This window comes from Eriocheir sinensis, chromosome 55, assembly GCF_024679095.1.
Source record: "Eriocheir sinensis breed Jianghai 21 chromosome 55, ASM2467909v1, whole genome shotgun sequence".
In the NCBI taxonomy this organism is placed as follows: Eukaryota; Metazoa; Arthropoda; class Malacostraca; order Decapoda; family Varunidae; genus Eriocheir; species Eriocheir sinensis.
Window position 1 is genome coordinate 6,658,722 of NC_066563.1, and position 26,385 is coordinate 6,685,106.

The window sequence follows — 26,385 nt, forward strand, 5'->3', positions numbered from 1 at the left end:
TAAAAATGTAAACAGGAGTAAAAATGTAAAAAAACTGTAAAAATGTTAAAAAAATGTAAAAAAATATAAATGTTAAAAAAGAAAAATGTAAAAACAAACAAACAGGAAAACACATGAGAAAATAATAACACACAAAACCAGCGCAATGCAATCTTTATCGAGGTCGCGGCAGTCATGTGGAAGGCTAATTCGGCACAACACCTGTATGTCCAATCACGCCACGAACACCTGTCTCTTGCGGGCCCTCACAGCGACGCGTGGATAATGGAAAGGCCGAGCAAAGAGAAACAGGATCCGAAGTGCTATTATTTTCCCGCTTAACCGCGCAGAAATGAAGGCAAGGAAGTCATCAAGGCGAAATCTCTCTTCCCTCTCCTCCGTCTTCATTTCTCTTGTCTTCCTTTCTTTTCATGATTTTCTTCCTTTCTTTTTTCCTCCTTCTCCTCTTCATCATCACCTGTATCTTTCTTCTCTTATCCCTTCTCCCTCTTTTTCTTTCTCCACCTCCGTCATTATTTCTTTTGTTTTCCTTTTTTCTTCATGACCTTCTTCTTTTATCCCTTCTTCCTCTTTTTCATTCTTTCTCCTCTCTGTTTCTTCACCTCCGCCATTATTTCTTTTGTTTTCGTTTTTCTTCCCCCGACCTTCTTCCTTTCTTTCTTTCTTTTTCTCGTTCTCCTCTTCGTTGTCGGTGCCTTTCTTCTCCTTCTCTTCCTTTTTTCTTTCTTTCTCCTCCTCGTCGTTGTCAGCATCTCTTTTTTATTCTTCATTTTTTGTTTAATTTTCCTCCTCTGTCCTTTGTCTCCTTTTTCTCCTCCTCCTTCCTCTTTCCTTTCTTCCTCTTCGTTGTCAGCTTATTTCTTCTCCTCTTTTTTTCTTTCTTCCTTCTGCTCTTCGTCGTCAGTGTTTTTTTCCTCTCTTCTTCCTTCCTTTTCCCTTTCTTCTCCTTCCTCTTCGTCGTCAATGTTTTTCTTCTCCTCCTCCTTCCCCCTCTTCCTTTTGTCATCAGTTTCCTTCTCCTCTTCCTCCTCCTTCTCCGTCTCCTTATTCCGACCGTCACAACATTTTCCTCCTCCCAATCGTCCACTTCATTTTTCCTCCCCTCCTCTTCCTCTTCCTCCTCCTCCTCCTCCTTGTATATTATGAGCGGTGGATGAAATGTTGCCTCACTCCGGAGACAGAATGAGAGAGAATGACAGAATGAAAGAGAGCGAGGGCGAGAGAGAGAGGAAGAGCAAGAGAGAGAGAGAGAGAGAGAGAGAGAGAGAGAGAGAGAGAGAGAGAGAGAGAGAGAGAGAGAGAGAGAGAGAGAGAGAGAGAGAGAGAGAGAGAGAGAGAGAGAGAGAGAGAGAGAGAGAGAGAGAGAGAGAGAGAGAGAGAGAGAGAGAGAGAAACATCGATAGTCTCCTTTGTTATTGAAACTCAGGTAGCTACTAAAAAAATGTAAAAAAAAAAAAAAAAAAAAAGAAATCTGGAGAGGTACTCAGCCACAACAGCAGAAGGGGGGGCGGCGGGGGGGAGGGGGGGAGGCGGGAGGGGGGGAGGGGAGGGGGGGGGGGGACGAGAGCAATACCAGTTCGATTTTTCACAACCACGTATCTCTCAACTTCTTCACATGTATAAAGTCACAAACACACCATCCCGCACCCCCCCCTCACCCACCCCGTACACGACAGCTCCTTTTTTTACCCTTTCCACCTTTTAAGACACCCTTCACCATCACCACCTTGAACCTTCCAGCTACACCCTCACCACGGTACCCCATTCCCCTGCTCCAGATCTCTCCGTCACATCCTTCCATACCATATACACCCATTAGAAAGCCCTTCCTCAACCCTTTCCAACCCTTAGAACACCCCCTTCCCATCACAGTTATAAAACGCAAATGAATATCCGTAAAAAAATTGTGAAGAAGCTACAAATCTTACTTTTCACATATAAAGGAACTATTTTTTTTTACAACAAAGGAGACAGCTCAAGGGCACAAACAGAGGAAACAGTAATAAAAAAAGCCCGCTACTCGCTGCTCCTAAAAAGAATCCAAGGGTGTGTCCGAAAGAAGGGTAAAAACAACCATTCACCGTAACAGGACGCAAGTTAACGTCCGTAGAAACGCGACAACTTCCAAACTCCCGAACCTCCAAACGTAATCTTCAAGTGGATTACGAGGGAGGACTTTGCTAGAGTTTCCCATAAGTTTGTGTAATTCCATGTATCTCACTTTTCACATACAAAGTCACAAACACACACACATTCACCGTAATCGAACGCAAATAAAACGTTCGTAAATAAAGAATAAAGAAACTACGAATCTCCCTTTTCACATACAAAGTCACACGCAAACAAACGTTCACCATCATAGAACGCTAATGAACGTCTGTATGAAAATAATGAAGACACGCGCTAACTTCTTCCGAACTCTCCTCGAAGTGGATTACGAGAGAGGACTTCGCAAGAGCCTCACTTAATTTCGTGTAATGTCGTGTGATTCGTCGACCTCATTTTAACTTTGCTCCCATAATCCTCGGCTCGGCGGCAAGACAATACCCGGGCGATTGGATGCCTCTCTCGAACCCTCCTCAACTTGGTCCTAATCGCTTGGCTTTTATGAACTCCCTCTTATTAAAATCGCTTACTCACTTCCCACTCATTAATATTGCATTCACTTATTTTTTAAACTGATCTCCACTTCTGTTTACCTTTTATTCTTTCATTCTTTAATATTTTCCTTTTTATATTTTATTCCACTTCTCTTTATCTTTTACTCTGTTCTTCAGGGTATCGTTTCCAAGTATATTCTTATCAAAATCGTCTAAGTTCTGTCATTAATTTTTTTTTTAGGCTCTCAACTCTCTCTTATTTCAATCACTTTCTCACATTCCGCGTATTAATGTCGCATCCATTTCTTTCTTTAACGGGTTTGTACTTTTTTTTTCATATGATCCTTTCTTTCTTTGAACCAATCTCTACTTCTTTTTAATAGTCTTTTCTTCTGCCCTTAATGGTATCGTCTTCATGTCTGCTCTTGTCAAATCGTCTCTGTCCTTTCATAATTTTCTTTAGTCTTTGCTAGGCTCTGAAATCCCCTCTATCAAAATCACTTCTCACTTTCCACTGATCAATATCCCATCCACTTCTTTCTTTGCACTGGTCTCCACTACTTCTTCATACAATCGTTCACTAAGCTCTTATTGGTATTGCCTTCAAGTCTATTCCTATCAAAATTGTCTTAACTACTATCGTACTAAATTAGTTTTTCGATCTTCTCTTCTCAAAAATCAAAATTACTTTCCAGTCCATATATATATAAAAATCGTCTAAGTACTTGCAAAACTTCCATTATGTTTTTAGTCTATTCCTGTTAGGCATCGTTTGCAAGTAATCTTATAGCAAATTATTTTCCACACTTCTACCAAAAACGTCTCGAAACTAGCTTCTCAAAATCACTTTCCAGTCCATATACATCAAAATCGTTTAAGTCCTTTCATAACTTTCCTAATTTTCATAATATCGTTGTCAATTACTTTCGTACCAAATAAATTTTCGAATCCTCTCTTCTCGAAACCGTTTCCAATATTACTTCCCAGGATCACTTTCAATACCATTTACTTCGATTACACAGTTGCCGCTTTCCTCCACTAAAAAAATCGTCCTCTAATGTAGTCTTGTGCGCCTCGGGGTTGACGGAAAATGTGATGAATTCCCGCTTTATTAATAGAATGCTTTTTTTTTTCCATCTATTTAACTAACACGATACTCTACTCTCAGTTATTGACGTCCACCAACTCCTCTGCTTGCTTGCGGTTCTCTCTCTCTCTCTCTCTCTCTCTCTCTCCCCCCCCCCCATCTCCCTCCCCCCTCCCACCTCCTCCTCTCTTTCAAACTCGAAATGCGAAAAAATATCTGACAGCCAATTAATCAGACACATGCAAATCACATGCAGAACATTCATTTAATATATCTCTTTTTTTTTTTTTTTACTCCCCGGAGAAGAGAGAGAGAGGTGAGAGAGAGAGAGAGAGAGAGAGAGAGAGAGAGAGAGAGAGAGAGAGAGAGAGAGAGAGAGAGAGAGAGTGTGTGTGTGTGTGTGAGAGAGAGAATTAGGTGTGATTACAGACCAATGGCATCACATCTATAACTTAAGACCAAACTGACAACAAAGGATTTGATTGCAGAGATCGTTTGTGTGATTACCATAATTATCATCTATATATTTGCTCTCTCTCTCTCTCTACCGTTGCATAATACCCCTTTAATAAAACTCAACCTCTCGAGAAAACTAATTGAATGCCTCGAATTTTTAGCTGCCATTAATTAAGTTGAGGTGAAAAAGGCGAAAAAGGACACTCTTACACGCTAATCAATTCCTAGAGGAGGAGGAGGAAAACAAACTTGAGGTATCGACAAACAGCGTAGATCAGTTCCACGAAGAGAGAGACAGACAGGCGGACGCAGAGAGATATATGTACACACAAACACACAGATACACCCACAGTTGAGAGGTTAACACACATACGCATGAAAGACACACAAACACACAGATACACCCACAGTTGAGAGGTTAACACACATACGCATGAAAGACACACAAACACAGATACAAACATACAAACAGATACAGACAGAAACAGAGGCAGAGACAGACAGAGAAAGACAGAGACAGTCACAGAAGATAAAAACAGAGACAGAGGCAGAGACAGACACAGTCACACAAGATACACACACAAAAAAGAAAGACAAACTAAAGTGAGAACCAAATAAAAAGTTAACTTGCTGACTATTGAATTCCCTAATTGATAAACTTCTATACACTAAATTAATAAAGTTCTGTATAATCGCTAGAATTCAGGTATCTTGTTAAGCGTTAAGCCAAATACTTTCTTCTATAAATAAACGAGTTTCTGAAGTGTTATATTTGAGACAAGTAATAATAAGAGACATTACATATCACCTTCAACCCACATAAACCACCTTCTGAAATATCGTCTGTATAAGTATGTAAGGAAAATATTTGGGAGGCTGAATTCCATGCGCTATTGACGGTGAACTTATTTCCGTCTATTTTGGCTTATGGGGAGATTGCTAGGAATGTTTATGAATATTTGGTTGGTATGTCTAGCGTTCTCAATTTCAACCATATTTTTTTTCCTTTTTTTCGTTATTTTCGATTTTTTTTTCACTTAAATATTTTCTTTCTATTTCATTTGTTTAAGGTTTTCTTTCTTTCATCTTTACTCTCTCTTTCTCTTTCGCTCTCATTTTTACTCATGTTCTCTCGCTGTCTCATTCTCACTCTCACTTTCCCTCTCTCTCACACTCACTTTCACTCTCCCTCACATTCTCACTCACTCTCACTCACACACTCTCACTCACACACACTTTCACTCACACACACTTTCACTCACACACACTTTCACTCACACACACTTTCACTCACACACACTCCACCACACACTCCACCACACACACCACACACACCACACACACCCCACTCACACACACCTCACCACACACACTCACCACACACACTCCCACCACACACACACTCCACACACACCTCACTCACACACACCCTCACTCACACACACACTCACTCACACACACACCACCACACACCTCACCACACACACCACACACACACACACCTCACCTGCACTCACTCACACACACTCTCACTCACACACACTCACACACACTCTCACTCACACACACACTCACTCACACACACTCTCACTCACTCACTCTCACCCACTCACTCTCACTCACATACACTCACTCACACACTCTCACCCACTCACTCTCACTCACACACACTCTCACTCACACACACTCTCACTCACACACACTCACTCACACACACTCTCACTCACACTCTCACTCACTCACCCTCACTCTCGTTCTCAGCGTGTAACATTTGCATACTGAATTAAACCAACACCTCCGCATTCCCAACCTGTCAGGTAATCTCTTCGCCCAACACACACATCAAACTCAGTCTCGCTAATTAGCCACCTGAGGAACACCTGGCTTATTACCCGCATGGATTATGTTCGCCTGTGCTACCTGTAATTAATGTGTTGTGCTGGCAGGAACACGAGGTTTGATTTGGTGAGGTTTTAGATGAGGTTAATAACTGCCTCTAATAATAATGTTAACACGCTAGGTTTTGTTTTTCTAAGGCTTTAAGTGGGGCTCATAGCTCCCCAAACAATAATAATAATAATAGTAGTAGTAGTAGTCATAGTAGCAATGTTAGTAGTAGCAATAATAGTAGTGACAATAGTACTAGTAACAATAGCAGCAATAATAGTAGTAGTAAAAATCGCAATGAAATAGTAATACAGTAATGATAAAATATGATGCGTTAGTAATTTCAGAGCAAACAAAATATTTTCCTTTTAATTTCCCCGCTTATCAACACCACTCGCATTACGCTCTATCTAAACGTAAACACAAAAAAGGGCTTTCAACACGCTAGCTATTCCACAATCGCATCTGCCTCCCCGCATGGACTAATTAGGATGTGGCTGATACGCGACAGGCCAGCACGGGAACACGGGACGGGGAGTGACACCTGCAGGAGGGCCGACAGACAGACATCTACCTGGGGTGTTAATGACTGTACGGGCGGACGGGAGGCTCGGCGGTGACACTGAATACTTAACCGATCCTGCGGGCGTGGAAGAACTGCTTGCTTGAAGGCGTAAGAGCAACAGTCATGGGGAGAGAAAAGGTGAAGGATATTTGAGTTGCTGGGGTAAGGAAATAAAAATATGCAAGTCTGGGTTTAATGAAAGAGGAAGTTAGTAAATTATGAGTAATAGAAGATGACACACAAGCGGCGAGTAGCGGGCTTTTTTTTGTGTGTGTGCCCCTTTTTGTTGCCCTTGAGCCGTATCCTTTGATGCAAAAAAAATAAAATAAATAGAAGTTTTAATCGTGAAAAAAAGCGACTGAGAACAAGACAGAATATGGAATAGGAGAAGGGAATGGCAGGGAAAGATAAAAAATATACAAGTCTGGGTTTAATGAGAATGGAAGCTAATGAATTGTGTAGAACAGAAAATGGCAGTCAAGTAAATAGGAAAAGGTCTATTCTTTTTTTTTTTTTGTGTGTGTGTCTTCGCCTGTAGCGCCGGTAGGCCTTCTTGAATGCGGGATCCACACGTTAACCACTCATTATTAGGGATGGAATTTAAGGGAGCGGGAAAAGGGGAAAGAGGTTTTAAAAGGAAAGAGGAGGGGGAAGAACAGAAGGGGGGAATCATTTAAGAGGCTCATTGAAGATGGGAAGGGGAGGAGTTGTGAGGGGAAGAGAACATGAAGAGGGCGTGTCAACAAGTGGTTATGAGGTAAAGAAAATGGAGTGTAGTGGAGTGTAGGCGGGGATGTAGAGAGAGGAGGAGGAGGAGGAGGAGGAGGAAACATGGAAACATGGAAATGCAGGCAACAGAAAGCCTATTGGCTCATTACGAGGTCGCCCGCTTGGGTGATTTAATCTGCTCGACCGCCGCTTGGGGCTTGGTGAGCAGATGAAAGCACCTCGATATTGAGGAGCAGATGGAGGAGGAGGAGGAGGAGGCGGAGGAGGAGGAGGAGGAGGAGAGAGAGAGAAGGAGGAATCAATGCAGAACAAAGGCGACAGAGAGAGAGAGAGAGAGAGAGAGAGAGAGAGAGAGAGAGAGAGAGAGAGAGAGAGAGAGAGAGAGAGAGAGATAACTAAACTACACAGAACATCAACATCAATCAATCAACATCGCCCGACTTCTACTACTACTACTACTACTACTACTACTACTACTACTACTACTACCACTACTACTACTACTACTGCTACTATTTCTACTTCTACCCTTCCTCTCGTTATTATGGGATTGACAAAGAAATTATTGACATTGTAACGCCCACACGAGCCACTTTCAATATTGGAATTTCCTGGAACGTTCTATTTCCACACCTCCTCCGTTTTGAGATCATACAGCAACAAGAAGAAATGGCAATCATATTAATGCATCATATTTTTTCATCTACTTTGAGTGTCTGCTGGTCTGTCTGTCTGTCTGTCTGTCTGGCTGTGCCTCTTAGTGTGTCAATCTTCTTTTTCTATCAGTCTAGATAAGTATTTCATTTTTTTCTGTCTGTCTGTATCTCTCTCTCTCTCTCTCTCTCTCTCTCTCTCTCTCTCTCTCTCTCTCTCTCTCTCTCTCCTCATTTCCCTACCCTCTCTCCCTTCCACACTTCGATATACTCTCCCCACTCACTCCCTTCCCACCTCAAGGGTCCAAAACACACCTTTAATACGAACAAACGTGTATCCTTAATTCGCCGCACCTGTTTACAATACCTGCGTTAATCACGGGCATGTGCGGGGTTGGTTACGTTCGGCCGGGTATTATGAACACAGCTTCTTTTTACACCGCTAATTGGGAGGTGATATTGTTGAATGCAAGCAATGGACAAACTTGATTCGCTTAGTACAAGGAATAGAAAGCAAATTACCGCCGGATGCTGCAATGGGAGCCGAGCAAGAAAGAACACCTCAACAGTTATCTTAATCCTCTTGAAATTGACGAGTCCAGGCAATGAAGCAATTTGGGATTAGTATGAGAGAAGAAAACCTAATACCGCTGGATGCTGCAACGAGATATGAAAAGAAGAAAGGGAGAAAGCAACGCCTCTCTATTTTTTTTATTTTATTGATATTGATGGATCCAAGCAATGATGTAATTTGAGTCTATTAGTATGAAAAAGGAAAGTCTATTACCGCTGGATGCTGCAACGAGATATGAAAAGGAGAAAGGGAGAAACAACGCCTCTACCTTTTTTTTAATCTTCTTGATATTGATGGGTCCAAACGATGATGTAAGTTGAGTCTATTAGTACAAGGAAAGGAAGGAGATCAGAGTCGGATGCTGCAACAGGAAATGAGAATGAGAGAGGGAGAAGGAATGTCTTTATCTTTTTTACCCCTTTCACATAGACGAATCCAAGCAATGAAGTAATCTGTTTCTGTTAGTACGAGAATGGAAAACCTATTATCGTCGGATGTTGCAAGGAAAACCGAGGGAAAAAGAAAGCCTCTAATGTTTTTTCACTTGATATTGATGAAAGTGATTTGATTCTAGTAGTTAAGGATGAGGAAGTAGATCGCAAATATTGGAATTAGAACAGGGAGATGCTGGAACAAGAACCGAGGGAGAAAGAACGACCTCAATATTTTTTTTTCTTCCTGATATTGATATACGCAAGCAATGAAGTAATCCGTATATATTAGTGAAGGAAGCGGAAGTAGCTAACATATGCTGGAATAAGAACAAAGAGAGGAAAAAAATAACTTAATCATATTCAACTTTTCTCATATTAGTTTCACGAAAATAATTATATGCTATTGAATGCAAGCAATTAAATAATTTGATTTTAATGAGAAGGAACTTAAAACTCGTATAATTATGCATGCAATTAAAACAATAATGATGCAACTACGAAAGAAAGAATACCTCGAATATTTTTTTTTTTTATAATTCTGAAACCTGCTCTACGAAAATGAAAATTGATAGTGAATGATGATGCCGGGAAACGCAACCGATGAAGTAACTTGATTATAATGAAAAGAAACTAAAAGAAAATTATAGATGATGCAGAAGTAATACAGAAAGAAAAATTACTCCTAACATAGTTGTCTCAGTTCTTAAAGTCGCTAAGAGGGAAAGACACATAGATCATACAGTAAAAATTAGGAGAAAAAATACCACTTGATACTTAGATGATACAGTAAAAAAAAAAAAGAGCTCTTGATATTGATTATAATAAAAAATAAAGCAAATATAGACGTAGAAATAGTAAAAAACAAATCGTACATAATTATCTCTTTTCATAAACCCACGAAGAAGCTAAAACATTATATATAGATCGATACAGTAATACAAATAATGAAAAAAACTCTTATCTAATTCTCTCTTTTCATAAACCCCCGAAGAACCTAAAATACATTATAGACGATCAAGTAATAATAAAAAAAAACTCCTACATAATTCTCTCATCCACGAATTCTCTCCCACGATGAAGCTAAAACACATTATAGACGATACAGTAATAAAAATAATAAAATAAAACTCTTACATAATTCTCATCCACGAATTCTCTCCCACAGAAAAGCTTAAAACACAAGGACGAAATAGTTGATAATAAAAATGAAAAACACCTCTTGCATGCCTTTCCCCATTCCTCACACACGCTCAGTGAGGATGAACTGACGTGGAGGTATGAGCGGAAGGGGTGAAGGAGGGGAAAATATGGGTTGAGAAATGACTGCCCATCTCCCTCTCCTTTCCCTTCCTCTCTATCTGTCCCGAGCATCCACCGTCCTTACTCCCCTTCCCTCTTCCCTCCAGCTACAGCCTCTTACATCTTCCCTGCTCTTACCCTTCCTCTCTCCCTCCCTTCCCCTCTCCCTCTCTCTCTCTCTCTCTCTCTCTCTCTCTCTCTCTCATAATACTCATTCTTTACGACTTTTAATTGAAAATGAAGCTTCAAGCGAAGACATAATTACTACTGATGGAACTTGAGAGAGGAAGGAAGGACTGAAGGAAGGAAGGAAAGAGGGAAAGAAGAGAAGAAGGAAAGGAGGATAGAAGGAAGGAGGAGCAAGAAGAGAAGGAGGTAGGAAAATAAGAGAGAAAGGAAAGGAGATAGTCAAGGACGAAGTAAGGAAGGAAGAAAGGAGTGAGGGAAGAGGGAAGAGGAGGAGGAATAGAGATTGAACACAAGTAGGATGGAAGAAAGGAGAGAAGAAAGAGAAGAAAAAAGAAAGCGAATAACAAAGGGAGGAAAATTGAGGTAACGAAGAAATGAAGAAACAAATAAAACAAGATGGAGGAGGAGGAGGAGGAGGAGGAGGAGGAGGAGGAGGAGGAGGAGAAGATGTATCACAAGGAAGAAAAGGAAGGAACCGAGAAATGGTTGAGCGATAAAACTCTCTCTCTCTCTCTCTCTCTCTCTCTCATTTGTATTTATCACCCAGCGGCTTTTTTCCCGATTATTTTGGCCTTGATTATTTTTGGGGGAGGGGGGGAGGGGGAGGGGGAGGGGGACCGAACAGGAAGCCGAAATGCGCCAGTTTTAATTACTATTGCAAATTTCCGTGACATTCAAAAGCTTTCCGCACTGCGTTTCCGTCGCACTCTCTCTCTCTCTCTCTCTCTCTCTCTCTCAGTCTATATCTATCCATTATCTCTTCTATCTATCTATCTATCTATCTATCTATCGCTATCTCTTGCTCTTTCTAATGCTCGTTTTCATTCTCTCTCTCTCTCTCTCCCTACCTGGCGTGTACCTGTCTCCTCGCCTATCCGCCATCAATCTAAATGGGATGAAACAGATATTGGACGTGTGGCTGACGCGCCCAAATTGGTAATCAAGACAATGTTACAAAGAATCAAATAACTTTTGCTCACGTTCGGTAAGGAAGAAAAAGAGAAACAGGAAACATATATTCTTTTTACGTTTGTTTGTAGTATTCCAGTCTTCGAAGTCTATTATAAAGTTGATATAAAAAAAACGGAGAATCAAATAACTTTTTGTTCTTCCGTTCGTTAAGGAAGAAAAAGGATACAAAGATATGATTAAAAAACATGTATTCCGTATACGATTGTTTTTAGAATATCAGTCTTTCAAAATTAATGAATAGTATAAGTAACAGAAAGAAACGGAGAGTCAAATAACTCGTTTTTTCTTCCGTTCGTTAAGGAAGAAAAGAGAAAACAAAGATAAAATAGAAAAACATTTATACTTTATATTTTCGTTTTTCGTATTCCAGTCTTTCACGTTTATAATACAGTTAACTAAAAAAAATACGGAAATAACATAATAACATAAGGAGTCTGCAAGTTAGCTCCTGGGAACCTAACCCAATCATGAATTAATCTAATCCTTTTTTAATGTATCTACCGTATTGGCACCCACAACATGACTGCCAACCCTGTCTGACCCACTCATCCACCACTCAGTTAACCCTATCCTTGACAATGTCCTTACTGAATCTGAGTTTATTTTATCCCATTACCACGTGACCTACCCTGCTCCCTTAGCGTCAGAATTATTATAAGAAATCGCAACACACATAAAATATCTAACAGAAAACTAAAAATGCAGAAAAAAGTAAATACAAAAAAAGTGACCATGAACTGTTGTGCTTACTTCGCCCCTGTCTATTAAGAATATTGTAAAAAAAAGACCCCCCCAAAATTGATACGACTAAAAGATTAACTGAGCATGGATCAAGCTTGACTTTTTTAACTTAGCGTCCGTGTCTGCCTCACAAAAACAAAACAAAAAATAGAACACAAAAGTACAGGTGGATGGGCTCGCATATCCATACACCTTTTTGCAGAGGTTAAAAAAGTCATTCCCTACCTCAGTTACCAGGAAATTCATCGCTCGCTAACTCTCCTTGTTCATCAGGGAAGCGGAGTGTATTACTTTTCTTTCACTTCACAAAAAAAAAACTCACTTGATTTTTTTTAGCTTTGTTGAAGAGGAAAAATGCTTCCTTTTTCTGCACCTCCGTTTGATTGTATTTCTGGAAAGCTGTTACTCACCGTATGTCAGAAGAGGAAGAGGAGAGATGTTCGGAGGAGGGGAGGAAGGAGAGAGAGGAAGGGAACACGGATGGAGAGACAGGAGGAACGAAGGAAGCAAGAGACGAAGAGAGAGAGCAGGTAAAAACGATTTGCATGGAAAGAAGGAAAGGAGGGGGAGAAGGAAGGAACGATGGAACGAAGGAAGAAAGGAAGGAAGGAAGGAAAGGAGGAAGGAAAGGAGGGGAAGAGGGAAGGAACGATGGAAGGAAGGAACGATGGAACGAAGGAAGAAAGGAAGGAAGGAAGGAAAGAAGGAAGGAAGGAGGGAAGGAAGGAAGGAAGGAAAGAAGGAAGGAAGGAAGGAAAGGAGGGGAAGAGGGAAGGAACGATGGAAGAAAGGAAGGAAGGAAGGAAGGAAGGAAGGATTGAAATGAACACATGATTATTTGAGAGGGGAACAAACGATGTTGATTAAAAAAAAAGTTCAAGTTGATAAAAAAAGTTAATTAAATAGAAGCAGAGTTAAAAAAAATGGCGAAAAAAACCAAAAATATGATGAAATAAAAAAAAACCAAAAATCCGCAGAGAGAGAGAGAGAGAGAGAGAGAGAGAGAGAGAGAGAGAGAGAGAGAGAGAGAGAGAGAGAGAGAGAGAGAGAGAGAGAGAGAGAGAGAGAGAGAGAGAGAGAGAGAGAGAGAGAGAGAGAGAGAGAGAGAGAGAGAGAGAGAGAGAGAGATGCAAATTCTGAACAAGGAAAAGACAACAACACGAACCTGAAACAAGTAAACTAGAAGGAGGAGAAGGAGGAGGAGGAGGAGGAGGAGGAGGAAGAGGAGGAGGAGAAGTTAAAAAAAAAAGAGACAAGGACAAGTTGATAAAAGAAGTCAGACAAGGACTGAAGAAGATGAGGATGAGAAAGATAAATCGATGAAAGTTGAGATAAAAAAAAAGAGAATAAGAAATAAAACAAGTAAATACAATAAAGAAGAAGAAGAGAAGGACGAGAGTGAGAGGAGGAAAAGGAAGAAAAGGAGACAAAGGAAGAGAACAACGGCGATTAAAAAAGAAAAGGAAGAGAAGGCGGACAAAAGTAAAAGGAAACAGGAACAAGAAAGGAAAATAACAACGAAAATGAGAAAGGAGGAGGAAAGGGAAAGGAGGAAAAGGGAGAGAGAGAGAGAGACAAAGGAAGAAAACTATGGATGTGGAAGGGAAACATGGAAACATGGAAACATGGAAACGCAGGCAACAGAAAGCCTATTGGCTCATTGAGTTGCTCCTATTTGCGAATTATCCTGATCGCCACAGCCTGGGGCCTGGGAGGAGCAGATGCCTCGCCTCGACATTGAGGAGATGATGAAAGCGCCTATTGAGGAGCAGATGCAAGCAACTCAAACTTCAGTTTACTCCCCAACGAAGTGACGCGAGATTCGATTCTATAAGGAGTTGAAGTTGAATACATTTCGTTACCATACTTTGGAAGATTTGTTCCAGTGACGACGTGACGGGAAAAGAAAAAAAAGACCTCTTCCGTGTTCTGGTTTACATCGACTGACTGAATAAATGAAACTTTTATTTTTTTTTTTGGTGTTCTTAGGAACAGAAGAAATTACGTTATTGAATTTTTAGTGATTTTAGATGATTCTGAAGACTTGAATCATATCTCCCTCGTAGGCTCTTTTTTCAATGCAAAGAGATTGAGTCGCTTGAGTCGTAGATTACGGTTGGGTGGTCGTGGTGTCATTCATTTTCGTTGGGCGTCCTCATTTTCAAAGTCCTTCTTAATCCTTTGACCAGAACCGAGACCAGAACTGTACTGTGCGTCTCGAGGCGGTCTTACACAACAGGTGCATACTTACCATGGGCATATACATTTCCTTTGGTGCTATGAACCTGAGCATAGTAGGCTGTTTGTTGTTTGTTGTTTTGCTTTCTTTTACAGTGATTCGCGTGTTTCAGGTCACTGCTGATAGTCCTTTTCTCCTGCATTCCTTCCAGAGGTCTTTGCAGAGGTCTCCCATTTAAGATGTATGTGTGTTTACTATTTCCTTTGTTAATTGCATGACTTTGCATTTGTCAACATTTTTTCCATTTTTTTTTTTTTTTCCGACCATTCGATAATGTGGATTGTCTCTTCTTGATTTGATTTTTTCGGTCTTTATTTCCTCCTTCTTTTCCCCACCTTAGTCATCACATTCTCGATATTGTGGATTTCAGTCCTGATTCGAGGTCGATGAAATATATATGATGAGGAGAATGATATATAGCGAAGCACTGGAGAGGTTCCGACTGTGACTGGAAGCCAATCGAAGGCTGTCCGTTGAGTAGGTGAGCGTTGTTTTTTGTCGGTGAGCCAATCTCTTTCCACGCGATCAGATTGGCTCCGCGCCTGCCGAGTGCCTGCGAGGAGTCAGTCGGTCGTAAGGATCGAATCCAAAGGTACCTTGTCGGTCGCTATATATCCAGGTATGGGGCATCATCAGATATATTATCCCATATATTGTTTATACCTAATGGAAGTAGTCGGCAGGAGCGCTTGTTTCTGAAGCCGTTTCTGGGTGTCGTCGTGTCGTTTTTTACTGCTTCTTCTAACAATACTAAATAAGTTTGTCTTTCTAATCTTTTTTTTCCTTTTGATTGCCAACTCTTGGGTTCAACGTTTTAGTTCCCTTTTTGTTACGCTTTGAAATTACTTTTTGATTGAACGTGTTTCAGGCTTTCGTCTTCCTTTCCAATTTTCAATTGAACAGACTGGTTTAGAATGTTTAGGAAAAAGTGGTGTGTTTTTTGTTGTTTATCATTTCTTTAATAAAAACAACAGTTGACTTGTTCGTGTCGAGTTTATCCAAACACTCTTTCTCTTCCTTACCTCTTCTTCTTTGGTCGTGTATATATGCGTGATTTTCAGGGCGGGTTCCTCGGCGGTTGACTGTGTTCTCGGCATGTGAATACTGTATGCGATTCTGTCAGGGGACCAAGAAGGGGAAGAAGAAGAATAAGAAGAAGAAGAAGAAAAATATAACAGATGTGAGATTAATAGAGAGAAAAGTATAAATTAACAAGAGGAAGGAGAGACGAGGAAACGGAAGGAAAGGTAGAGGAGGAAAAGAGAATTTAGAACTTGAGATACACGAGGAAACGCAGAAACATGGAAGAGGAAGAGGACACGGAGGAAGAGAAGCAGGAAGCGAAGGGGACGAGGAGTAGGTAAAGGAGGAGGAGGAGGAGGAGGAGGAGGAGGAAGAGGGGAACAAAGGGAGCGAAGACACGAAACACAATTCCACTTCTCGCAACAGTAAAGGACAAACAGACGGGCTGCTTGCTTCCCTCACCTCGCCTCCTTCCCGGCCCGCTCAGTCCCCGTAATAAACACACAAACACAAACACACACACACATGTACACACACACACACAAAGGCACACACATACACACGCGAGAGAAAGCAATGAAGGAACACGAACTGACACACAGACACACACACTGCCTTGCTAAACACACACAAATACACACATTATAAGGAGTTGGAACACACACACACACACACACACACACACACACACACACACACACACACCACACAGTTACCCATGTCATTGCATTAAAAGCGCTTCATGTCAATTTTTTTTATTTATTATGAATGACCTACAAGCTTCATTTTAATAGAACACTACGCATTTAATAATTGGACTTCAACGGGATACGCCAACGTGTGTGTGTGTGTGTGTGTGTGTGTGTGTGTGTGTGTGTGTGTGTGTGTTAGTGTTAGTGGTGATAGTCATAGCAATAGCAGTAGTAGCAGTAGTAGTAATAGTAGTAGTAAAAGAAAAAATATTAATAGTGCTAATATTTTCTTTTCCTGAGTTGAAGAGATTCCTAAGAACTACTAATTGGGCAGATTTGGGCTTTGTGGGGCTTACGCTGCGTGGTGAAGGGCAGCTGACGGCCCGACAAAGAACAGGGGGATAAGGAGAGCTGGAAAGGGCGGCAGCTTCCCTCAAGACTAACCTTTCCGAGCGAGTGGCCGGGACAGGATTTCTTTTCTATATGTCACTGGTAGCCTCTTGAATAAGCTCAGAAAACGGGAGAGATACGGGGAACTCCTATATTGTTCTCGATTTTATTTTTAGTTCGTCTAGCCAAGAGCATTATACAGCCATTCAGTATATTTTTATCTTTCTTGTTAAAACGCTTCAGACAAAATCGCGGGACAACAACTTCCTACCTGTTATTCAAAGGTTAACAAAGGATCACTGCCAAGGGTTCTCATTGTTCGCCTGGCTTAGAGCGGTGCAGTGCCATACAAGTGACATTATTGGCTATTAAATTTCTTTGCCTCGTCGCAGCTTGAAGCCTCTCGCGTGCGTCTCCGTGACAAGGGCGATGGTTTACCCTAGCAGCCACTCCTTAATGTTGTGGCGCGATGTTAATATGAAGCTGTTTAGTACTTAACTAACCTCCAACGTAAAATGTTAAATCGTAAAATCGTAAAATCGTTAAATCGTAAAATCGTATAAAAACGTAAAATGTTAAAACGTTAAATTACCTTCAACGAAGTGCCTGGTAAATTCGAGTTTGATCTTGGCTAGTACTCCTAAGTCTCGAAATAGAAAAAAATAAAAACTGATCACTAGGGTTTGTATACCTCCGGGTGGACGAATGAGCCGCTGAATTTCTGTGCTTTTCTTTTTCCCATAATAAAATATATGGAAGTTTATCTACTCACTCAAGGAAGGACTAGAAAGAGACTGATAACTAATTGTGACCGGCTTAGAACTCTGCAATATCACAGTTTCTTTTTATGTATATTTTCTCCATCTATTAAACACGTAGAAGATTTTCTTTATATAGTGAACTGGGGTATACAGGAAACTTAGAATTCTGTAACCTCATGAATCAGTTCGTCCAGTTTAACGACCTCCATCGCTAAACCTTTTTCCTCGTTTTCTTCCTCCTAAAATAAAGATGCTCGGCGATTTGTTTACTGATTCAGGGAAGGACCCGAAGGAGACAGTCGTGTTTACGGAATTATTAAATCACGTATCTTACCAGCGTGTGTGTGTGTGTGTGTGTCTGTGTGTGTGTGTGTGTGTGTGTGTGTGTGTGTGTAAACAAGTTCGTGGACATAACCATCACGAATAGGAGGAATGTGGCGTTTTCAGAGGCAGACCATCGTGTTGACTTACTACTTTAGGGAGCCACTCGTGTGCGTCACAGAATAACGAATTAGAGGTAAGGACCATAACGTTATAAATACTGTATCATCGTCATCAGCAGCAGCCATTACTAGTCTACTCCACCACGTACACATTCCCCAACGATCTCCACCTTTCTTTGATTCGTTACTGTACTCAAACCTTCTAAAAAAAAAGGTTAAAACAGGAGAACGTAAATATAAACTGGACAAAAAATAAATAAACATAGAATCAAACTAAACATTGGTGTAAAAAAATAGGAAAACCAGAACCAAATTAGACACTAGCAAGAAGATAAAGATAAAGAAAACATTACGAATAAGGGAAAAAAAAGAAACGTAGAAGAGAAAAACGAAGGCTTACTAAACATAAGCGTGAGAAAATGGAAACACAGACTTAATAAAACACTAGCGAGAAAATAAACGCAAGAAAACATAGTGAGTGAGGAAGAGGGTTAAGATATAAGGTACCGGGAAAGAGGTTGCGCAAAAGGTACAAAGGGGACGAAAACTCACCTGGGAGGGATTAGAGCACAGGTAAAGGAGTGCTGGGGCCCCGTGCCACTAATTAAAACCAGCCGGGCGTGCGATGGCCCCCCGGCGACAGGTGTGATGGGGACGCTGGGGAGAGAAAGTGAGAGTGAGTGATAAAGAGAAATAGAGAGTGAGAGTGGTAAATGAAAGTGAGAGTAAGTGATGAAGAGAAATAGAGAGTGAGAGTGATAAATGAGAATGAGAGTGAGTGATAAGAGAAAGTGGATGAAAAAAAGAGAAGTGCTGAAAAAAGGGAAATAGAAAGTGATCAATGAGAGACAGTGAGTGGTAAATTAAAGAGATACTAAGTAATAAAAGAAAATTAGATAGTGAGAGTGATAAAAGAGGAAGAGACAGTGAGAGATAAAAGAGGAATAGAGAGAATGAGTGATAAGAGAGTGAGTAAAGATAGCGACGAAGTGATAAAAGAAAAAGAGACAGAGAGATATAAATGAGAGAGAGAGAGTGCGAGTAGTAAAAGAGGAGTACAGAAAATGTGAGTAGGAAAAGAGAAATATAAGGAGTGATAAAAGAGAAATAGATAGTGTGATAAAAGAGAAAAAAAAGAGTGACTGATAAAAGAGAAATAGATAGTGTGATAAAAGATAAAAAAAGAGTGACTGATAAAAGAGAAATAGATAGTGTGATAAAAGAGAAAAAAAGAGTGACTGATAAAAGAGATATAGATAGTGTGATAAAAGAGAAAAAAGAGAGTCATTGATAAAAGAGAAATAGATAGTGTGATAAAAAGAGAAAAAAAGAGTGACTGATAAAAGAGAAATAGATAGTGTGATAAAAGAGAAAAAAGAGAGTGAGTGATAAAAGAGAAATAGATAGTGTGATAAAAGAGAAAAAAGAGAGTGAGTGATAAAAGAGAAATAGATAGTGATAAAAGAGAAAAAGAGTGAGTGATAAAAGAGAAATAGATAGTGTGATAAAAGAGAAAAAAGAGAGTCACTGATAAAAGAGATATAGATAGTGTGATAAAAGAGAAAAAAAGAGTGACTGATAAAAGAGAAATAGATAGTGATAAAAGAGAAAAAAAAGAGTGACTGATAAAAGAGAAATAGATAGTGATAAAAGAGAAAAAAAGAGAGTGAGTGATAAAAAAAGAAATAAAGATAATGAGTGATATGAAAAAAGTGGGTAAAAAAAGAGAAGTTGATAAAAAAACAGAGATAGTGAGGTGCAAAACAGAAAGAGTGCGAGTGGAAAAAAGGGAAAAGGAGATACAGTGAGTGATTAAAGTGTGCCATTGGTAAGCGAGAAAAAAAAAAGATGGTGAGGATGATAAATGAAATAGATAGTGACTGATATAAAAGAGAGAGAAAAAAGATGGTGAGGATGATAAATGAAATAGATAGTGACTGATATAATAGAGAGAAAAAAAAGATGGTGAGGATGATAAATGAAATAGATAGTGACTGATATAAAAGAGAGAGAAAAAAGATGGTGAGGATGATAAATGAAATAGATAGTGACTGATATAAAAGAGAGAAAAAAGATGGTGAGGATGATAAATGAAATAGTGATTGATATAATAGAGAGAAAAATAAGATGGTGAGGATGATAAATGAAATAGATAGTGATTGATATAATAGAGAGGAAAAAAAGATGGTGAGGATGATAAATGAAATAGTGATTGATATAAAAGAGAGAAAAAAAAGAGTGAGTTTCGAGAACATAATCAATGATATATGTAAATAAATAACTGAACCCACAACAAACTCAATTCATTTTAATTTATGGATGGAACTGTTAAAATGCATTACACCTGCAGGAAATATATATACTGATGGGAAGCTGATAAATGCAGACATATACAGAGAGAGGGAGGAACGGAAAACTGGGACAAAGAGAGAGGAATAATATACGCTGACGGATGCGATATAGAAACACATATACGGACAGGGAAAGGAACACAAAATTAAAATAGAAGAGAAATATAAATGGAATAGATAAGAAAAATAGATTAGAGTAGAAAAAAATAGAATGGAAAGAAAAAAATAGAAAAAAAAGATCAAAAGAGAAAAGGGAAAAGAAGAAAAGTAGAATAAAAGGGAAGAAAAGGAAAGAAAAAAAAAAGAATAAAAAAGTAAAAATAGAATAGAAAAGAAGCAAAACCTTAGATTAGAAAAGAAACAAAATACGTGTAAGCAGATGGTGATAATAAATGAGATATGAAGCAAAAACTAGAGATAAAAAAAAATGCTGATGAAAATGATGGAAATAGACATACGAATTTAGATAAAAAAAAAAAAGATAAATATTAATGCGTGTGTGCAGATGTTGAAATAAATGTTATGTAAAAAGGAACTAGAAATGGAAAGACAGATATTAACAAACGAGAACTAAAAGATAGGAAAAAACAAAACAAGTGAATGAAGCAAAATCTCAACATCAGATAAATACATTAGCAACAAATATTAACTTTTATTCATTCTAATTCACGGAAAACACACACACACACACACACACACACACACACACACACACACACACACAAGGCCCATGAAGTAATTTCATTTTCTTAAGACGTTCAGATCAAGGGAGAAGCTTCGCCTTTCCAATAAGTTGATAGTTTTTGATAATAATAATAATAATAATAATAATAATAATAATAATAATAATAATAATAATAATAATAATAATAATAATAATAATAATAATAATAATAATAATAATAATAATAATAATAATAATAATAATAATAATAATAATAATAATAGTAATAGTAATAGTAATAACAATAAAACGAAGACGAAGGCAAAGAAGAAGATAAAGAAAAAAAGAAAAATAATACAATAATAAAAAGAAGACAAGGAAGAAACAATTGGAAGATAAAACAAAACAAAGAAAACAACAAATAACAAAAAAGACAAGTGAAACAACAACCAAGTCACAATAAAACAAGAACCAAAACAAGAACACAAACAAAAACATCTAAAAGTAACAAAATAAAACAAATAATTACCTCCCAAAAAATAATCCTTAGAAAAAATATTAATACAAACAAAATATACAAGTCAACGTTAAAAAAAAAAGGAAGGACGGAGCGGCCTCAACCCCTCCCCTCCCCCCCGTAAACATGTATGCCAACGCGTAAACTAGCGAAGAGGAAAACTGTTGTAGGGCATCAAAAGTTACTCCCTCCTCGTAACTATCCCCCTTGCGCGCTCTCTCTCTCTCTCTCTCTCTCTCTCTCTCTCTCTCTCTCTCTCTCTCTCTCTCTCTCTCTCTCTCTCTCTCATACAACTGCTTGTCCTCTATTCTTTTCCTCATTTTCTTGGCTTCTCACTTTCATTGTCTCTCTTACTTCTTCTTTTTCTTCTTTTCCGCTTCGTTTTTCTACTTCTATTCCTTTTTTTTTTTTTCTTCTTCCTCCTCCCTTCCCTCATATTCTCACAGCCAGGTAGTCAAGGAGAGGAACACAGCCCCGAGTAGCATAGAAGTACTAGACAAACCAACACGTTTTAAAAGATAAATGAGGGGGCTTCGGAGGATTGTTATGCAAATACGTTCACCTCTTACCTGCGCCGTGAACGAGAAGGTGAGTTTTTTTAAGACACGTTGGAGGGCGCCACACACTTTTTGACCCTATACTTCTTTCTCTCCTCCCTTCTCCCCCATCCCCCGACAACCCCCTTCCCCAACCCTTAACGTATATACTGCTTTTTCATGACTTGCTGGGGGGGGGGGCGTATTACCCTTGTTTTGTATCTTTTATTTTTCTGTCCTCCCCTTTTCATACACCTCATCCTCCAACTCTTTCCTCCTTCACACACCCTTCTTTTCCTCGCTCCTCATACACCTTATCCTCTCACCCGCACTTTATCCTCTCACCCCTTCCCCTTTCACACCTCGTCTTCCACCCCTCCTGATACACCTCATTTTCCCACCTTTTCATCTTTTTACTCGCGCACCTTCAACATTAAGAGCCACGTAAAAGGTGTCGAGCAGGGTACAAAGAGCTCCATGTCAAGTTTTACCCCACGGTCGATTCCTAAGAAACTTCCTCGTATGTCACGCTGAGAAAACTATTAGAAAAGTCAACACGAGGCGAGAGGAAAACAACTCGACGCGAAAGAACTGTGAAATACGATGATCTTAAGCCCGCCTGCAGAAGAGGAGGAATCAATGGGAGCAGTGATGGCGGCGGGGGAAGGGTGGCAAGGCGGAAGCTCGGACTGCATAATGTATCGCCCTTGAAAGTTCCTCCCTCCTATGCTCTCTCGGCTACCTCAACATTGTACTCGTGTTTCGTATCAGACGAGAGCAATAAGACTCGTGTTCCTAATAATAACCCACCCAACGAGTAAACAGTACCCGTAGGCTGGAGAACCCAACGGCCTGAATTCAAAATGGAAAGTAACCTGCACTCGCCTGCCAAGTATTTCTCTCGTTTTTCGTCTATTCTACCTGCACAACACAACATACTGCACTTCCTTACCGTCTGCCAGCTTGAGAGGATAAAATGCTGGAGAACTTCAAGGCTGGAGTTTTTCTTCCCACAAAATCTGAAACACTTAAGTACGAGGACGCGGTATTCAAACGGCACGGAATACAATACCCCCCTCAGGCTTTTGAGTTACGGAGAGCGGTTGCCGACTGCATTATAGATGGGGTTCGTTTCATTGACGGCCAGTCTTCTTTCCAGTTTCGTTGACATGATAAACTATTCATAACAGGTGTGACTGACTGCTCTAACACAAAGACAAATCATTTAAGAGCTTAGTCACATAAAAAAAAGCGCTAGAGCCAACGCCAAAAGTGCATAGTAGGTAACCGCTGGGAGGAGGGGCCTCGCGTGCTACCCTCTGGCGAAGAGCTGGGTTGTTAGTTCTCCTCCTCTGTTTTACGGGAGTAGAAATATCGTCGGACGAATGTAGAGTTTTATGTCAAATTAGAATAAACCATATTACATACAAAATACATACATGTTGTAGATAAAACTGACAAAGGAACTAGCTTCTCTGGTTTCCGGCCTGACGAGGCGTAACAAATGACAGAGGGTACGAGTATGCGAGGCACCGCTACCTAACAGGAAGGCCTGTGCAGTAACTTGGGTCGAGCGGTCGCTAAACCCAAGTCATATGTCACAAAATATATACTCCATGCAGATCAGAGGCTATATTTTAGGGGGGTGAGGAGTGAGCGTACAGATAACCACAAAAAATGGTTTACGAATAAATAAAGTGAAGTATTCGATGACATTCAAATGACTATGAGAGCAATACATCAACGACTATGACGCAATGAATCACCATCGACTGACCCCAGGCGTATAATTGCTCATCTCCCACAATGCTTCCACCATGACCCGGTAACTCCCTCTGCCTCCTCTCCCCCTCTACCTGACTCACCTCCTCGCACCACATCGCTCTCTCTATTCAATGCAACGCCTCTGCTTTTTCTCCTCCCTATCATTTTCTCTCCAGCAATACTTCCACTCTAACCCCACTCCTCTTCCTCCTCCTCCTCCCACCCTGCCGCCCCATCTCTCTGCTTCGCTCCCCCTCCCGTCTCTCTAATTCGCTCGTTCGCTAGTTCATGTGTGTGAGCGTGACGATTAAAACGAGTTGATAATGTCAGCGTGGTAACCAAAAACTTGTACAAGGGAAAACATGTAACCTCAAGAACCAATGACGCGTTGCAAAATGGGGCTAATAGTGATTTATTCCTTTGCGAGTGTTTAAACTACTGTAGATTTGTTAGAGATAGCGAATGATTTAATTTACGTACATTGAATAGGACTGGCAACATGCATGGGAGCTAATTATCAAGTGTTGCTATTCTCGTTTTAAATTGTATTATAAACCGAACAAAATCCAGTGCTAGCGGTTTCTTCAGACGAAAGGCTCAAAACAAGATGGTAATACGATAACAATGTAAACAAGAAGTAAACATATCACCTTCACAACGTACAGTCAGGTATTGCTAATGTTAGGTAAAAACAATCACTTCTTAAAACTTCTATGAGTTCTTAATGAAACTTCCACGTTACCTCATCTGCCCAGAGGTTATCAAGGGAAGGAAAGACTTTAATTGCGGTATTACTAATTAGAGATAATAAACATTCGCTTCTTATAACGTCTATGCGAGTTGTTCATGAAGCTACCACGGTACCTCATCTGCGCACAGGTTACCAAGGGAATGAGTCTCACCTTGTGGAAGGACACGACAGAAGCCACGAGAGAGAGGAAGGTAAACAAGACTCAGATCTACCTTGACCGCTCTGACACGAGTTGGATGTCACGAGGAGAGGGGGACACACGCACATACACAAGGAAATATCATACCCACGTAGCTGCGTATCCAGGAAAGGCAACTACACCACCGGAATGAATACTAATATCACCGAGTCAATAACACTACGTCCTCGCGAAGGCCAAACAGCATCATGACCCTGCAGTGTCCTTGGCCTGACTGAACAGTAGCGTCGGACCCCCAGGGCAACACGAGATGGCCGCCAGTACTTTCTTTCTCTATGTGTGTGAGTGTCGGTGTGTCGGAACGATGCTACCAAAGACTACGCGTATATATGAGTCTCAGATATAAGTGTTTAGTCGCCCCGAGGCATAGAATTCACTAGATCATTATAAAAGGCGTGAGGCGAGACATCCATCCATTTGAGGCGGAGAAGACCAATGAAGTAAATTGTAATGTAAATATTCTCGCTGGGGAATAAAAATCGGAACTTGGCAAGCCTCCCGCGCGTCGCTTCGCTATCTCGTTCACGCTCGAGCTGGGCGAAGCGGTTCAGTTCCCGGGCATCCTTTCCCAATAATGCTCCTCCTCCTCCTTCGGTTCCCGGGTGTCCTTTCCCCAACAATACAGACACCTCGGCGGGTCTCGGCTGGTGAATTATTCCACGGAGCGTCGGAGGCATCGAGTATTAATCTAAAATAGGAATCGCCAAGGCCTTAGAGCAGCTCCAAGCCGTCTTAATCACCTCTCTCTCTCTCTCTCTCTCTCTCTCTCTCTCTCTCTCTCTCTCTCTCTCTCTCTCTCTCTCTCTCTCTCTCTCTCTCTCTCTCTCTCTCTCTCTCTCTCTCTCTCTCTCTCTCTCTCTCTCTCTCTCTCTCTCTCTCTCTCTCTCTCTCTCTCTCTCTCTCTCTCTCTCTCTCTCTCTCTCTCTCTCTCTTCTCCACCTCCCTTCCTATTCCTCCTCACCTCCCGGCGGCACGCAGACTCCTCATCATCTCTTACGATCATTGGATTATTCGTGATGATCCGTGAGAGCAAGCCAGAAACGCTCCCGGCATAATTATTATTAAACGCGAGGGGGAAGAGAAGGTCGGAGGGAGGGAAGGAGAGCGAAATGCACAGGGCGTTGAGGTAGGCAAAGGTGGAGGTATACGGTATAGCTGCGCGTGGCCTCGGTGCTCATCTCCGTCACGTTGGCCCATGAGACTGTAACGAGTAATAACAACTGGTTACCACAATTCACCTTTCCGATTTTATCCGAAGGACCCATTTATCAACCAGCCCAAAAAGGAGGATGAATATATGAGTGAGCTACACGCCGACTACCCTGGCCGCGATTCCAACACAGGCACGTGGATCCATAAGTAAGCACGCTAACCACTGCACCACGGGTTAAGGAAGATAGGGAGAAAGGGACGGAGCTTGTTGGATGTATGTATGTCGGTAAAAAGAGGCAGTTTAAGGGACTCCAGTGTGGACAGAAGGCAGAGGAGGGCGGGAGGGTTTTAAGGGAGTAAAAATCTTCAACTCTGTTTTTTCCCCATCATTTCGTCGTCCCTGGAAGCCAACGAGCCTACCCAAGCGACACTCAAAACAAACCCTCCCGTCACCCCATTTCTTCCACATCAACTCCCTTAGGGGCGCAACACTTTGACGTAAACAACGACATCTCGACCTCAATCTTTCCTGTGAGACCTCGTAGCCGGGCAGAAGACACACCCAGAAAGACACAACAACTAGACATCACCACCACTACTCCCGCCATCACCTTCATCCTCTCGTTAGCAGAGCACATACTCCTGAGAAACACAACAGCCTCACTACCTTTTCCTTTCCCTCTGTAATGCTTCATGGCCCGGCAGAAGACAAACCTC

At 40.7% G+C, this 26,385-nt stretch overlaps 1 long non-coding RNA gene across 1 annotated transcript in view; it reads right to left on the reverse strand.

Moving 5' to 3' along the window:
- The window catches only part of LOC126983975 (uncharacterized), a 94,588-nt gene extending 69,405 nt beyond the window's left edge, over nucleotides 1-25,183 (reverse strand). Inside the window, exons 1-2 of the long non-coding RNA XR_007736310.1 lie at nucleotides 24,604-25,183; nucleotides 18,287-18,391 (exon numbers count right to left, since the gene is read on the reverse strand). This is a non-coding gene — a long non-coding RNA (uncharacterized LOC126983975). The remainder of the gene's footprint in view (nucleotides 1-18,286; nucleotides 18,392-24,603) is intronic.
- Between the last annotated feature and the right edge of the window lie 1,202 nt (nucleotides 25,184-26,385).